This window comes from Phoca vitulina, unplaced genomic scaffold, assembly GCF_004348235.1.
Source record: "Phoca vitulina isolate PV1807 unplaced genomic scaffold, GSC_HSeal_1.0 scaffold30, whole genome shotgun sequence".
Classification (NCBI taxonomy): Eukaryota; Metazoa; Chordata; class Mammalia; order Carnivora; family Phocidae; genus Phoca; species Phoca vitulina.
In genome coordinates this window covers 4,636-17,657 of record NW_022589733.1, presented here as the reverse complement: position 1 = coordinate 17,657, position 13,022 = coordinate 4,636, and positions in this window count along the sequence as shown.

Below are 13,022 nucleotides of genomic sequence, written 5' to 3'. Positions count from 1 at the left end.
TAATGATCCCCTGATATCACAGGTGAATAATTACCTGTTCTTCTTCCATGAAGAAGGAAGAATAGAAGATGGTAAAGGACCAGAAGTACCTGGAAGAAAAAAGAAAGGAAACAGGACTATTCCTATTCCATTCAGAGAGTATTAGGTTAGAATATCTCACATACATATGACATATGTATATATCAGGTAACATTTCCAATTTCTCACCAATATGACGTTTCAATAAATTGCCTAGGCTCACAAAGTTTGAAGAAAAGTATGCATGTAAGTCTTGTCAAACATTGGAAGTCAAAGATTCACACACATTAAGTAATTTAGGGCACTACACAGCAGAATATGAAATCAAGTGCAAAATGAACAATTATGAGTAGGAAGTATTTCAGAAAAAGGAGAGAGGAAGGGGGAGAAGTGTGAGAATAATGTCTGGGGACATCTAGTCATGGGAGCACCTTGGAGATCCCTCCCACCCCATGCAGGTTGTGACAGTTTACTCACTACCTCACCTGTTCAGGCCCTCGTTGGGTAATGCTTATACTAGAAAGCTCCTCTGAAAACTGTCTCCTGAAAGCTCTAGTTCTCCTTCCTTTTGGAGAATACTTCTAAGTTTATTTCTTCTACCACAAGACATATGGATGCAGTTCACATGAACTCTCAAGTCTTTTCTTTCATGAGCTATAACTCTAAAGAAGATTTTTTTTAAATAAGCAGATTAATATCACACCACACCCAATTTTTTAACTTTATTTTCAAATGAAAGAAAGTAGACATGTTTTAGGATTTAAGCTTGACAAAACCAAGCTCAACTCAAAAGAATTGAAAGCAGAGACTCAAGCACATATGTGCACACCCATGTTCATAGCAGCATTATTCACAATAGCCAAAATATAGAAATAAACCAAATGTCCATTGGATGAATGGATAAGCAAAATGTGATATATACATATAATGGAATATTATTCAGCCTTAAAAAGGAATGAAATTTTGACTCATATCACAACATAGGTGACCTTTGAAGACATTATGCTAAGTGAAATACTGTCACACTAAAGCACAGATACTGTATGATTTTACCTATATAAGGTAAGTAGAGTAGTCAAATTCATAGAGACAGAAAGTAGAATAGTGGTTACCAGGAGCTGGAGGAGGGGAAATGAGGACTTGCTGTTTAAAGGGTACAGAGTTTCAGTTTGGGGTGATGAGAAAGTTCTAGAGATGGGTGGTGGTGATGGTTACACAATAATCTGAGTATGCTTAATGCCACAGATCTGTACACTTAAAAGTGGAAAAATAATTAAAATGATAAATTTTATGTTATGAATTTTTTACCACAATAAAAAAAAAAGTCCAGTGTCTACTCAGTAGAATCCTTTTGACCCTCTTGATCTAGTTTTTTTGAATTGATTGTAATCCATTCAGACTACACCAGACAAAATATGTATGAAGATCACCTTGGTGCTTTGCTGAAGCAAACATCCAGGATGCTCATCCCACAGCTTCCCATATTTTCTACCATGTCCTCTGCTGCATCAAGTATCACAATCTCATGAGTCATGTCCACTGTGGTGGTGCTGTGGCCTGGGCCAGAGCTGGCAGACCACAGGGAGGAGGCTGGAGAGCTGGGAACCAGTGTTTATACAGAGATGGTGGAGTGGTGGAATGTTAGAGAAGTACTGAAATCAGAGTGTATTACACATAAAGCCAGAGAGGAAGAAGTTTGCCCAAGGTCACAGGAGAAATTAGATTATTTTAATTAGCACTCAGAAGTGTGTTGATCCTAATATCACTCTTGATGACATGCCTGGCACCATCCTCCCCATCTGGTGCAACCCTGAGAGAGTGTAAAAGCATATGCTCCTGAGTGTTTGTTGTCTGAGTCTATGTGGTTACAAGATTCCAAATGGAATCAAACGATCAATTCTTTAATAACCTGACCACTTTTAAAACTGGTCTGACAAGAACCTCTTGACCCACTTAGAAGCTCACACCCCAGACCAGTCACATCAGCTAGGAACTTCTTTCAGAAGCTCCCAGATAATCAGATGTGGCAGGTGCCTGCCAATATGATGCAAATACAATGCAAATCAATTCCCAAATGAAATTGGGAAATCCTGCATCTTCAGCAAGATTTACAAAGTCAATGAAAGTGACAAGGGAGACTGCCTTGAATCCCACTTAAATCATTGACAAATGAGGGTAAGGCAGAGTTAGAGCAGATAATGCAGAAGAAAAGACCACAAAGTGATGATTTGACCAGATAAAAGTTTCAGAAGAGAAAGATGTCTTCAGAACCTCTCAGGAAAATTGAAAACTCTTCAAACTTTTTGGCAGAATTTGATCTTCTTAGGATGTTTACTGTAGTTAGTTGATTAGTTAGCTAGATTTACAGAAAAATTGATTTATTCTTTTATGCAGGATTGTAACTAAAGCAAAGATTGTATAAATATAAGATAAATTTGCTTTCAATTTTTATTTCATAAGATAAAGTTTCAATCAAATATTTTGGTTGCATTTAATGTTGGTCCCACTTTAAATGAATTCCCTTTAGGATTTTGTCCAGTGCCCTAGCCCAATAATGTGAGCCTACTGGGTGTGTACACATGTCCAGGCACATTCCTATGTGCAGCCCCGGAGGCAGCAAAGCCCCTGCCTCCTAGAAACATACGCTCAAGACATGGGCCAACGTTGCCAGATACATGTTGAACAAATCAGTAAATGGAGATATTGTCTACACAATGTCCTTTCTCAGCCACCATGCCCAGAATAGTATTTTGCATTATATTTCCAGGAATGGGAAATACATTTAGGGCACACACAGCCCACCCAGTGCCCCTTGTAACAATAATGCCTTATGTTTGTACCTGTAGTTTCAGCTTTGATAAAGGGCTCTCATACCATTATCTATTTTTAACTTTCCAACAACCACCTTGTAAGAGTTTAGAGCAAGAGTTATCAGGCCCATTTAACAGGCTGAGGTCAAAAAAAAGCTCTGCCCAGCACACCCTGACTGCCACCCTGAGGGCCTCTACCTCCCAAACCAAGCACCTGGTCTCTGACCTGTTGTTGCTGTACTTAAGACTGCTCTGACCCTCTCCCAAATCCATAGTGTGATATTTGGCATCCCAAAGCTTTTAGGATGGGGGCAAAGAGAACCTAACCATGCAGGAATTCTGCCAGTAGTGAATAAGAGGATATTAGGGTTCAGTACTGAATGAGAAGCCAGAAACCTGGGTTCTCATTCCAGCCTTAGTCTGCATTAGTTGTGTGACTTTAGAGGGCAGGCTACTTAAACACCTGAACCACAGTTGCATTCAAATTGATTTTTTTTTTGAAATGTATTTTTTTTTTAAAGATTTTATTTATTTATTTGACAGAGAGAGACACAGCGAGAGAGGGAACACAAGCAGGGGGAGCAGCAGAGGGAGAGGGAGAAGCAGGCTTCCCGCTGAGCAGGGAGCCTGATGTGGGGCTCGATCCCAGGACCCGGGGATCATGACCTGAGCCGAAGGCAGACGCTTAACGACTGAGCCACCCAGGTGCCCCTGAAATGTATTCTTAGTTCCAGAACAGGCCTAAGGATTCAAGTCTCTTCCCTGCCTTGAATTATGCAAGAGTGTTTGAGTGGCAAAAGAGCTCATGGAAATCTTTTAAACTATGACTCTACAAAAAGTGTGATTATGGATTATTGTCATCCATAAATGTTCATCAATACCTCATTTATGACAAAATAATCAATTCTTCTTTAAGCAAATTTATGTAAGACCCAATCATTTTAATAGTAATAATGAAAATCAAATGAAAAGAAAACCTCTATAGTCCCACCAACCCAACAAATCCGTTCTTTCCTTTGTGTGTGTGTTCTGCTTTGTTCCCTGTTCATAAGCTAATCTGTCTTAATATAATTGTAATCACAGTATATATTATATTGTGACTTCTACATTTATTCATGTTGTTACATCACCCACTACCAAAAACAAAAGAAAAGCAAAATATGTCACCAGTCATTTCTCCTTTTTCACACCCTATGCCCAACCTCTTTGTACAACTGAACAGAGAATAAATGGCCTTGGAGTTAATGTCATATAAAATGAAGATACAGAGAAAGGCCTGGGTGACCTGTCAAACTTCTAATGCAGTCTATTGGCACATTCTGAAATTACAGAAATGTTCTATACCTGTCCTGACCAATTTGGTAGCCACTAACCATATGTGGCTCTAGAGCATTGAGAAGTGTTATAATGCAAACAGGAAACTAAATGTTTAATTTTATTCACTTTTAATTAATTTACATTTAAATAGTTACATGTGGCTTGTGGCTAGTGTATTTCTATAACACAGGAATGGTTAGGCTAAGTCGAGACCTGGCTGAATTTCTGTAATAAATCATAGCATGGTTCCCACTCAGTGCCAAGACCTCTGAGGCCCAGAATTCTGTCCCTAACTAAGCATGCTGGTCCTTTGTCATTTTTTTGGCCCCCCAGGGTCAATTTCCCCTCTTAAGAGCATCCTAATTTCCTACAAACCAAAACCACAATGAGATACCACTTCATAACAGTCAGAATGGCTACAATTAACAACTCAGGAAACAAGATGTTGGTGAAGATGCAGAGAAAGGGGAACCCTTTTACACATTTGGTGGGAATGCAAACTGGTGCAGCCATTCTGGAAAACAATATGGAGGTTTCTCAAAAAGTTGAAAATAGAGCTACCCTACGACCCAGCAATTGCACTACTAGGTATTTATCCAAAGGATAGAATCATAGTGATTCAAAAGGGCAGATGCACCCTGATGTTTATAGCAGCAATGTTCACAATAGCCAAACTATGGATAGAGCCCAGATATCCATCAGTGGAGAAATGGATAAAGGAGATGTGGTATATGTATACAATGGAATATTATTCAGCCATCAAGAAGAATGGAATCTTTTGCAACATTGTGGATGGAACTAGAGGGTATTATGCTAAGTGAAATTAGTCAGTCAGAGAAAGACAAACACCAGATGATTTCACTCATATGTGGAATTTAAGAAACAAAACAGATGAGCATATGGGAAGGAAGGAAAAATAAAATAAGATGAAAACAGAGAGGGAGACAAACCATAAGAAACTCTTAACTATAGGGAACAAACTGAGGGTTGCTGGAGGAGAAGTGGGTGGGGGGATGGAGTAACTGGGTGATGGACATTAAGGAGGGCACTTGATGCAATGAGCACTGGGTATTACATGCAAGTAATGAATCACTAAATTCTACCTCTGAAACTAATAATACACTGTATGTTAATTAAACTGAATTTAAATTTAAAAAATCTAAAAAAATAAAGCATCCCAATTTCCTTTGGCTACCTACTACTTCAGACAGTCTCCATGAGGCAGTAAACCCAGGATCTCATCTCCCAGTAGAGTGAAAAGGCACAACTAGAGAATGGGTATGTACTCCAAGCCCACCTAATCAGATGGCTCCTTTTAGGATTTGGAATGTTTAGAATCCAGAATGACTCAAGTTGCCCATTGCAGTGGCAGCAGTGGATCAGATGTTGCTAGCCACATGGCACAGACTACAGTATTCACCTTTTTGGGCATCTCTAACTCCCCCCGTCCTGCTCATTCCCAAACCTAGTTTTCAACCTCCATCATACCTCCCATAAATTCCTTTTTGCACAAATTAGTGACACACTGTTGTTTGCAAAGTAGGAATTCTAACAGGTCATAAGGATGAGATGACAATGGGTCTGAGAGTGCTCACTATGTATGCTGAACCCAGGATGTGTTTCAAGTGCTCCCTCATTGACATTCTTCCCTTGGTATGGTCCAGTCACCCAGAAACTAATATCATACCTATTTATGCTTGCAACCTAAAGCATATTGAAGACAAAAGGTGCCACAGCTTTTGTTCCCTTTATGTAAAATAGGGCTGTCAATTTCTAATCTTAGCATGACCATTGTCTGTCTAAGAACCTGATGTCCACGGAAGGATGTACCTGGTGTACATAGATGATCCAGGTTCAGAGAAACACATCTTGACCTCCAAAATGTTCTCACATGAACCACAACACCCCAACACTTGCATATAAACACCCTTTTCTAAATTTTTTTTCAGTCTTTTTTATTATGTTAATCACCATACATTACATCATTAGTTTTTGATGTAGTGTTCCATGATTCATTGTTTGCGTATAACACCCAGTGCTCCATGCAGAATGTGCACTCTTTAATACCCATCACCAGGCTAACTGATCCTCCCACACCCCTCCACTTTAGAACCCTCAGTTTGTTTTTCAGAGTCCATCGTCTCTCATGGTTCGTCTCCCCCTCCGATTCCCCCCCCATTCTTCCCCTTCTGCTATCTTCTCTTTTTTTTAAAACATATATTGTATTATTTGTTTCAGAGGTACAGATCTGTGATTCAACAGTCTTGCACAATTCACAGTGCTCACCATAGCATATACCCTCCCCGATAAATCCCACTTGGTCGTGGTGAATAATCCTTTTAATGTACTGTTGGATCCTATTGGCTAGTATGTTGGTGAGAATTTTTGCATCCATGTTCGTCAGGGATATTGGTCTGTAATTCTTTTTCATGGGATCTTTGTCTGGTTTGGGGATCAAGGGAGTGGTGGCCTCATAAAACGAGTTTGGAAGTTTTCCTTCCATTTCAATTTTTTGGAACAGTTTCAGAAGAATAGGTATTAATTCTTCTTTAAATGTTTGGTAGAATTCCCCTGGGAAGCCATCTCGCCCTGGGCTTTTGTTTGCTGGGAGATTTTTGGTGACTGTTTCAATTTCCTTAGTGGTTATAGGTCTGTTCAGGTTTTCTATTTCTTTCTGGTTCAGTTTTGGTAGTTGATACATCTCTAGGAATGCATCCATTTCTTCCAGGTTATCTAATTTGCTGGCATAGAGTTGCTCATAGTATGTTCTTATAATTGTATTTCTTTGGTGTGGTTGTGATCTCTCCTCTTTCATTCATGATTTTGTTGATTTGGGTCATTTCTCTTTTCTTCTGGATAAGTCTGGCCAAGGGTTTAACAATCTTGTTAATTCCTTCAAAGAACCAGCTCCTAGTTTCGTTGATCTGTTCTACTGTTCTTTTGGTTTCCATTTCATTGATTTCTGCTCTGATCTTTATTATTTCTCTTCTCCTGCTGGGTTTAGGCTTTATTTGCTGTTCTTTCTCCAACTCCTTTAGGGGTAGAGTTAGGTTGTGTATTTGAGACCCTTTCTTGTTTCTTGAGAAAGGCTTGTATTGCTATATACTTTCCTCTTAGGACTGCCTTTGCTGTATCCCAAAGATTTTGAACAGTTGTGTTTTCATTTTCATTGGTTTCCATGAATTTTTTTTAATTCTTCTTTAATTTCCTGGTTGGCCCATTCATTCTTTAGTAGGATGCTCTTTAGCCTCCATGTATTTGAGTTCTTTCCGACTTTCCTCTTGTGATTGAGTTCTAGTTTCAAAGCATTGTGGTCCGAAAATATGCAGGGAATGATCCCAATCTTTTGGTACCGGTTGAGACCTGATTTGTGACCTAGGATGTGATCGATTCTGGAGAATGTTCCATGGGCACTAGAGAAGAATGTGTATTCTGTTGCTTTGGGATGGAATGTTCTGAATATATCTGTGAAGTCCATTTGGTCCATGTGTCCCTTAAAGTCTTTATTTCTTGTTGATCTTTTGCTTAGATGATCTGTCCATTTCAGTGAGGGGGGTCTTAAAATCCCCCACTATTATTGTATTGTTGTCGATGTGTTTCTTTGCTTTTGTTATCAATTGCCTTATATAATTGGCTGCTCCCCTGTTAGGGGCATAGATATTTACAATTGTTAGATCATCTTGTTGGATAGACCCTTTAAGTAGGATATAGTGTCCTTCCTCATCTCTTATTACAGTCTTTGGTTTAAAATCTAATTTGTCTGCTGTAAGGATTGCCACCCCAGCTTTCTTTTGGTGTCCATTAGCATGGTAAATGGTTTTCCACCCCCTCACTTTAAATCTGGGGGTGTCTTTGGATCTCAAATCAGTCTCTTGCAGACAACATATCGATGGGTCTTGTTTTTTTTATCCAATCTGATAGCCTGTGTCTTTTGATTGGGGCATTTAGCCCATTTACATTCAGGGTAACTATTGAAAGATATGAATGTAGTGCCATTGTATTGCCTGTAAGGTGACTGTTACTGTATATTGTCTGTGTTCCTTTCTGGTCTATGTTGCTTTTAGGCTCTCTCTTTACTTAGAGGACCCTTTCAATATTTCTTGTAGGGCTGGTTTCGTGTTTGCAAATTCCTTTAGTTTTTGTTTGTCCTGGAAGCTTTTTATCTCTCCTTCTATTTTCAATGACAGCCTAGCTGGACATAGTATTCTTGGCTGCATATTTTTCTCGCTTAGTGCTCTGCATATATCATGCCAGTCCTTTTTGGCCTGCCAGGTCTCTGTGGATCAGTCTGTTGCCAATCTAATGTTTCTACCATTGTAGGTTACATATCTCTTCTCCCGAGCTGCTTTCAGGATTTTCTCTTTGTCTCTGAGACTTGTAAGTTTTACTATTTGATGTCAGGATGTTGACCTATTTCTATTGATTTTGAGAGGGGTTCTCTGTGCCTCCTGGATTTGATGCCTGTTTCCTTCCCCAAATTAGGGAAGTTCTCTGCTATAATTTGCTCCAATATACCTTCTGCCCCCCTCTCTCTTTCTTCTTCTTCTGGGATCCCAATTATTCTAATGTTGTTTCGTCTTATGGTATCACTTATCTCTCAAATTCTGCCCTCGTGATCCAATAGTTGTTTCTCTCTCTTTTTCTCAGCTTCTTTATTTTCCATCATTTGGTCTTCTATCTCACTGATTCTCTCTTCTGCCTCATTTATTCTAACAGTTAGAACCTCCATTTTTTATTGCACCTCATTAATAGCCTTTTTGATTTCGACTTGGTTAGATTTTAGTTCTTTTATTTCTTCAGAAAGAGTTTCTCTAATAACTTTCAGTCTTTTTTCAAGCCCAGCTAGTATGTTTAAGATCATCATTCTGAACTCTAGTTCCGACATCTTACTAATGTCCGTATTGATTAGGTCCCTGGCAGTTGGTCCTGCCTCTTGTTCTTTTTTTTGAGGTGATTTTTTCCATCTTGTCATTTGTCTAGAGGAGAATAGATGAATGAGAGAACAAAATGCTAACAGGGTAACCATGTCCCCAGAAAATATACACTAAACAAATCAAAAAGACCTGAAACCAGGGGGAAAGAAAGGGAAAGAAAGAAAAAAGAAGAAAATTAAAAAAAACAGAAAAAGATAAAAACAAACAAAAACAAAACAAAACAAAACAAAAACAGAATATGATCAAATATGATCAGGCTGGTGCATAGATCAGTGCCACACACTAGATTTTGGGCATATTTTGGTCTGTTAGAAATGCCTCCCAAAATTTTAAAGAAAGAAAAACTTATATATATACAAAAATAAGGATTAATACAATGAAGGGATGGAATATGACTGTAAAGATGAAAATTATAAAAGATTTTATAAAAGGAATTGATAAGATAAGAAGTTGGTTGAAAAAAGAAAGAAGAGGATTTAAAAAAAAAATGAGAGAATGTGATCAGGTAGGAGACTAGGAGAAAGCTATACACTAGAGATTTAGGGTATATTTTGATCCGTTAGAAGAAACTGTATCTCAAAATTTTAAAGAGAGAACAACTTATATATATATGCCAAAAATAAGGGTAACTACTATGAAGGGATAGAATATGAGTCTAAAAATGAAAAACAAAAAATGATTTTTAAAAAGCGATTGTTAAGATGTTGGTTTAAAAGGGGAAAAAGAAAAATTAAAAAAAGAGACGGTTAAAAAAATTAACTTTGAAAGACTAAAGAATCATGGGAAAAAAGCCATGAATTCTATATGCAGTATTCCCCTAGCGCTGTAGTTCTGCCATTCTTAATGATTGGTAAACTTGGTCTTGGCTGGCTGTTCTTGCTGATCTTCTAGGGGAGGGGCCTGTTGCCACAGTTCCCAAATGTGTTTGCTGGAGGTGGAATTGCCCTGCCCTTGCCGGGTAGGGCTAAGTAATCTGCTAGGGTTTGCTCTCAGGAGCTTTCGTTCCCTGCAAGCTTTCCGTACAGCTTTGGAGGACGAGAGTGAAAATGGTGGCCGACTGATCTCCACCCTAGAGGAGCCGAGAACTCAGGGCCCCACTCCTCAGTGCGCCCCCAGAAAAAAGTAGTCAATCACTCCTGTCTCCCCAGTCTCCGGCCGCACTCCCTGCTCACCCGGCCTGTGACCAAGTGTTTCTATCTCTGGCACATGACCCCATGTGGAGTCTCCAAACCCAGCAGATCCCTGTGGTGCGCTCCCGCGCTGCTCCTCCCAGGGGAGGAAGGGGAGTCTCCCCAGATCTGCTGCTTGTTGGGTCCCTGCTGGAAGAGCAGTGGCCTGACTGTGCTGCGGATCCCGGTTTATGGCAACCCTGAGCTGAGTGCCCACTCCTCGGCTCTGTCTCTCAGCCGGCTTCCCTGCTCCGATACCTGGGAGCTCTGCTACACTCAGGTACCCCCAGTCTTTCTGTGACCCCGTTGGTCCTGAGACCACACTGTCCCAGCGAGGTTTCCACCTCCCGCTTATCCACCGGAGCGACGTCCCTCAGTGGAGCAGACTTCTAAAAGTTCCGATTTTGTGCTCTGCTGCTTTATCACTTGCCAGTAGCGGCTGATGGAGGCCCCCTCCCCCGCCGTCTATTTTCCCGAATATCGCCTCGGGTTCACTTCTCCACACGTCCTACCTTCCAGAAAGTGGTCTCTTTTCTGTTCACAGAGTTGTTGCTATTGTTTTCTTCAATCTCCTGTTGAATTTGTAGGTGTTCAGAATGGTTTGATCCCTATCCAGCTGAATTCCTGGGACCAGATGAAATCCAGGTCTCCTACTTCTCCGCCATCTTGCTCCTCCCACCCCCGCATATAAACATCTTAACTAGGCACAGAAACTCTATATCTGGGGCTGGCAGGAGCAATTTTTAAAATATTTTTACTCATTCATTTTATTTTTTAATTTAAATTCAATTAGTTTTTGATATAATGTTCAATGATTCATTAGTTGTGTATAACACCCAGTGCTCATGATATCACATGCCCTCCTTATTTACCCATTCATTTTAAAGATTTATTTATTTATTTATTTGAGAGAGTGGGGGGGGGGACAGAAGGGGAGAATCTTCAAGCAGACTCCCCACTGAGCACAGAGCCCCACATGGGGCTCAACCCAGGGCTCCACAGGGGGCTCCACGGGGGGGGCGGGGCTTGGTCCCACAACCCATGAGATCACAACCTGAGCTGAAATCAAGAGGGTCAGTTGCTTAACTGACTGAGCCACCCAGGCACCCCGGAGGGATCTCTTAGAAAGCTTTTATGTCTGCTCAAATGCTCAAAGAATAAGCCAGAACCAAAGTACTAGCCTCAAAGTCTACCCTCAAAGGACTTGAGTGATCAGAGAGGCAGAGCATTCCCAGCACTCCATTTAACTCATTTCATTAGTGTGACATAACCCAGCAAAGTGAGCAGCTTTGCTTTTGATATTCTGACACTTTGTGCTGATTACCAACAGTGCAACCATGAAATGGCACTATGGGGAACACTTTTTAACCTATTTACCTAATTAGCCCATTATAAAGTGTAATGTGATTTCTTGCTGTATCCTGTCATTAGTTTTATGAGAATCTTTAAGAAATGACAGAGTCAGAAGGGAAAAGGAAGAGGCATATTGTGCTCAACTCCATATGCTTCCCAAGTGGCCCACACTGTCCTTGAATTTAACATGGTGCACGTGAAGCACCCCAGAGCTCAGCACAAAGCTTGACTGCTTTTCAGAATTGTGGGAAAAGGTCCCCCAAGCAATTTACATGCTCATGAAGATGATGTATAGAACCTAACCACTGCATATTCCATTCCAAAATAGCTTTGGGGAAATGAGCACTGATGTAGCTGTAAGGAATTAAGGTTTCAATCTCAGATGTGTCTTTGACTAGTGAAATGACCCATTTCACTTAACCCCTTGAGCCTCAGATGAATCTTCAGTTGCACAATGGGAATAAAAATACTCAGCAAGTCTAGTTATGGGCCTATAGCATCGTGACAAGCCCATGAGATAATGGATGTGGAAGTGTTTATTATAGTAATCACTAATATGTATTGAGTGTTTGCTGCATGCAAGACATCCTTGAGATGATTTCTCAATTACACAATTAAAATGATCAAAAACTCTCATTTATTCTGTTTTTTCAGAGACAACTTTCTAAAAGCAACATCCTCAGAGAAGTCTTCTCTGATACCCTCCAAAATAGGTATCTTTTGCTACTTTCTCATAGCATCCCTTCTTTCTCTTTTTAGCCCTCAAAACACATATAGTTATAACTTGTGGTAAGGATCTGACTTATTTAACTCTTTTCTCCCCCATAAGACTATAAATTCCATGAGGGCAGAGACCATGTCCATTTTGTTTACCCAATTCCTTAACATAAACTCTACCACATAAACAGTGTTCCATAGCTATGGATTGTGTGGGACTGATGAATAACAGACCTGTACCCCTGACACAAATAATACATTATATGTTAATTAAAAAATTAAAAAGACATAATAAAGCACAATCACAGTTTATTAGAAAAAAAACAAACAGTGCACCATAAATGCAGAAAGGGCAACTGCCTGCCTTTTAGAAGAGAGTACTTTCTGGAGGCCCATGTCACTGCAGATGGACTGTCTATATTTAAAAATAGAGCTGCAAAGCTATAGAGTGCCTAAACTAGCACCTTTCATTCCAGGTACTCTGTGCATTGTGGACAGAGCTTCAAAGAGGATTCACTCTATTGACTGGAGACTATACTAATAGGAAAATCAAATTAATGCTTTTAAGTTATGTTAATTATTTTATTTACTATTAACACATCTCACTATTATATATTGCAATATGTGATATTAGTCATCTTAGAATTAACACAAGGTATGGGGCACCTCGGTGGCTCAGTCAGTTAAGCGTCTGCCTTCAGCTC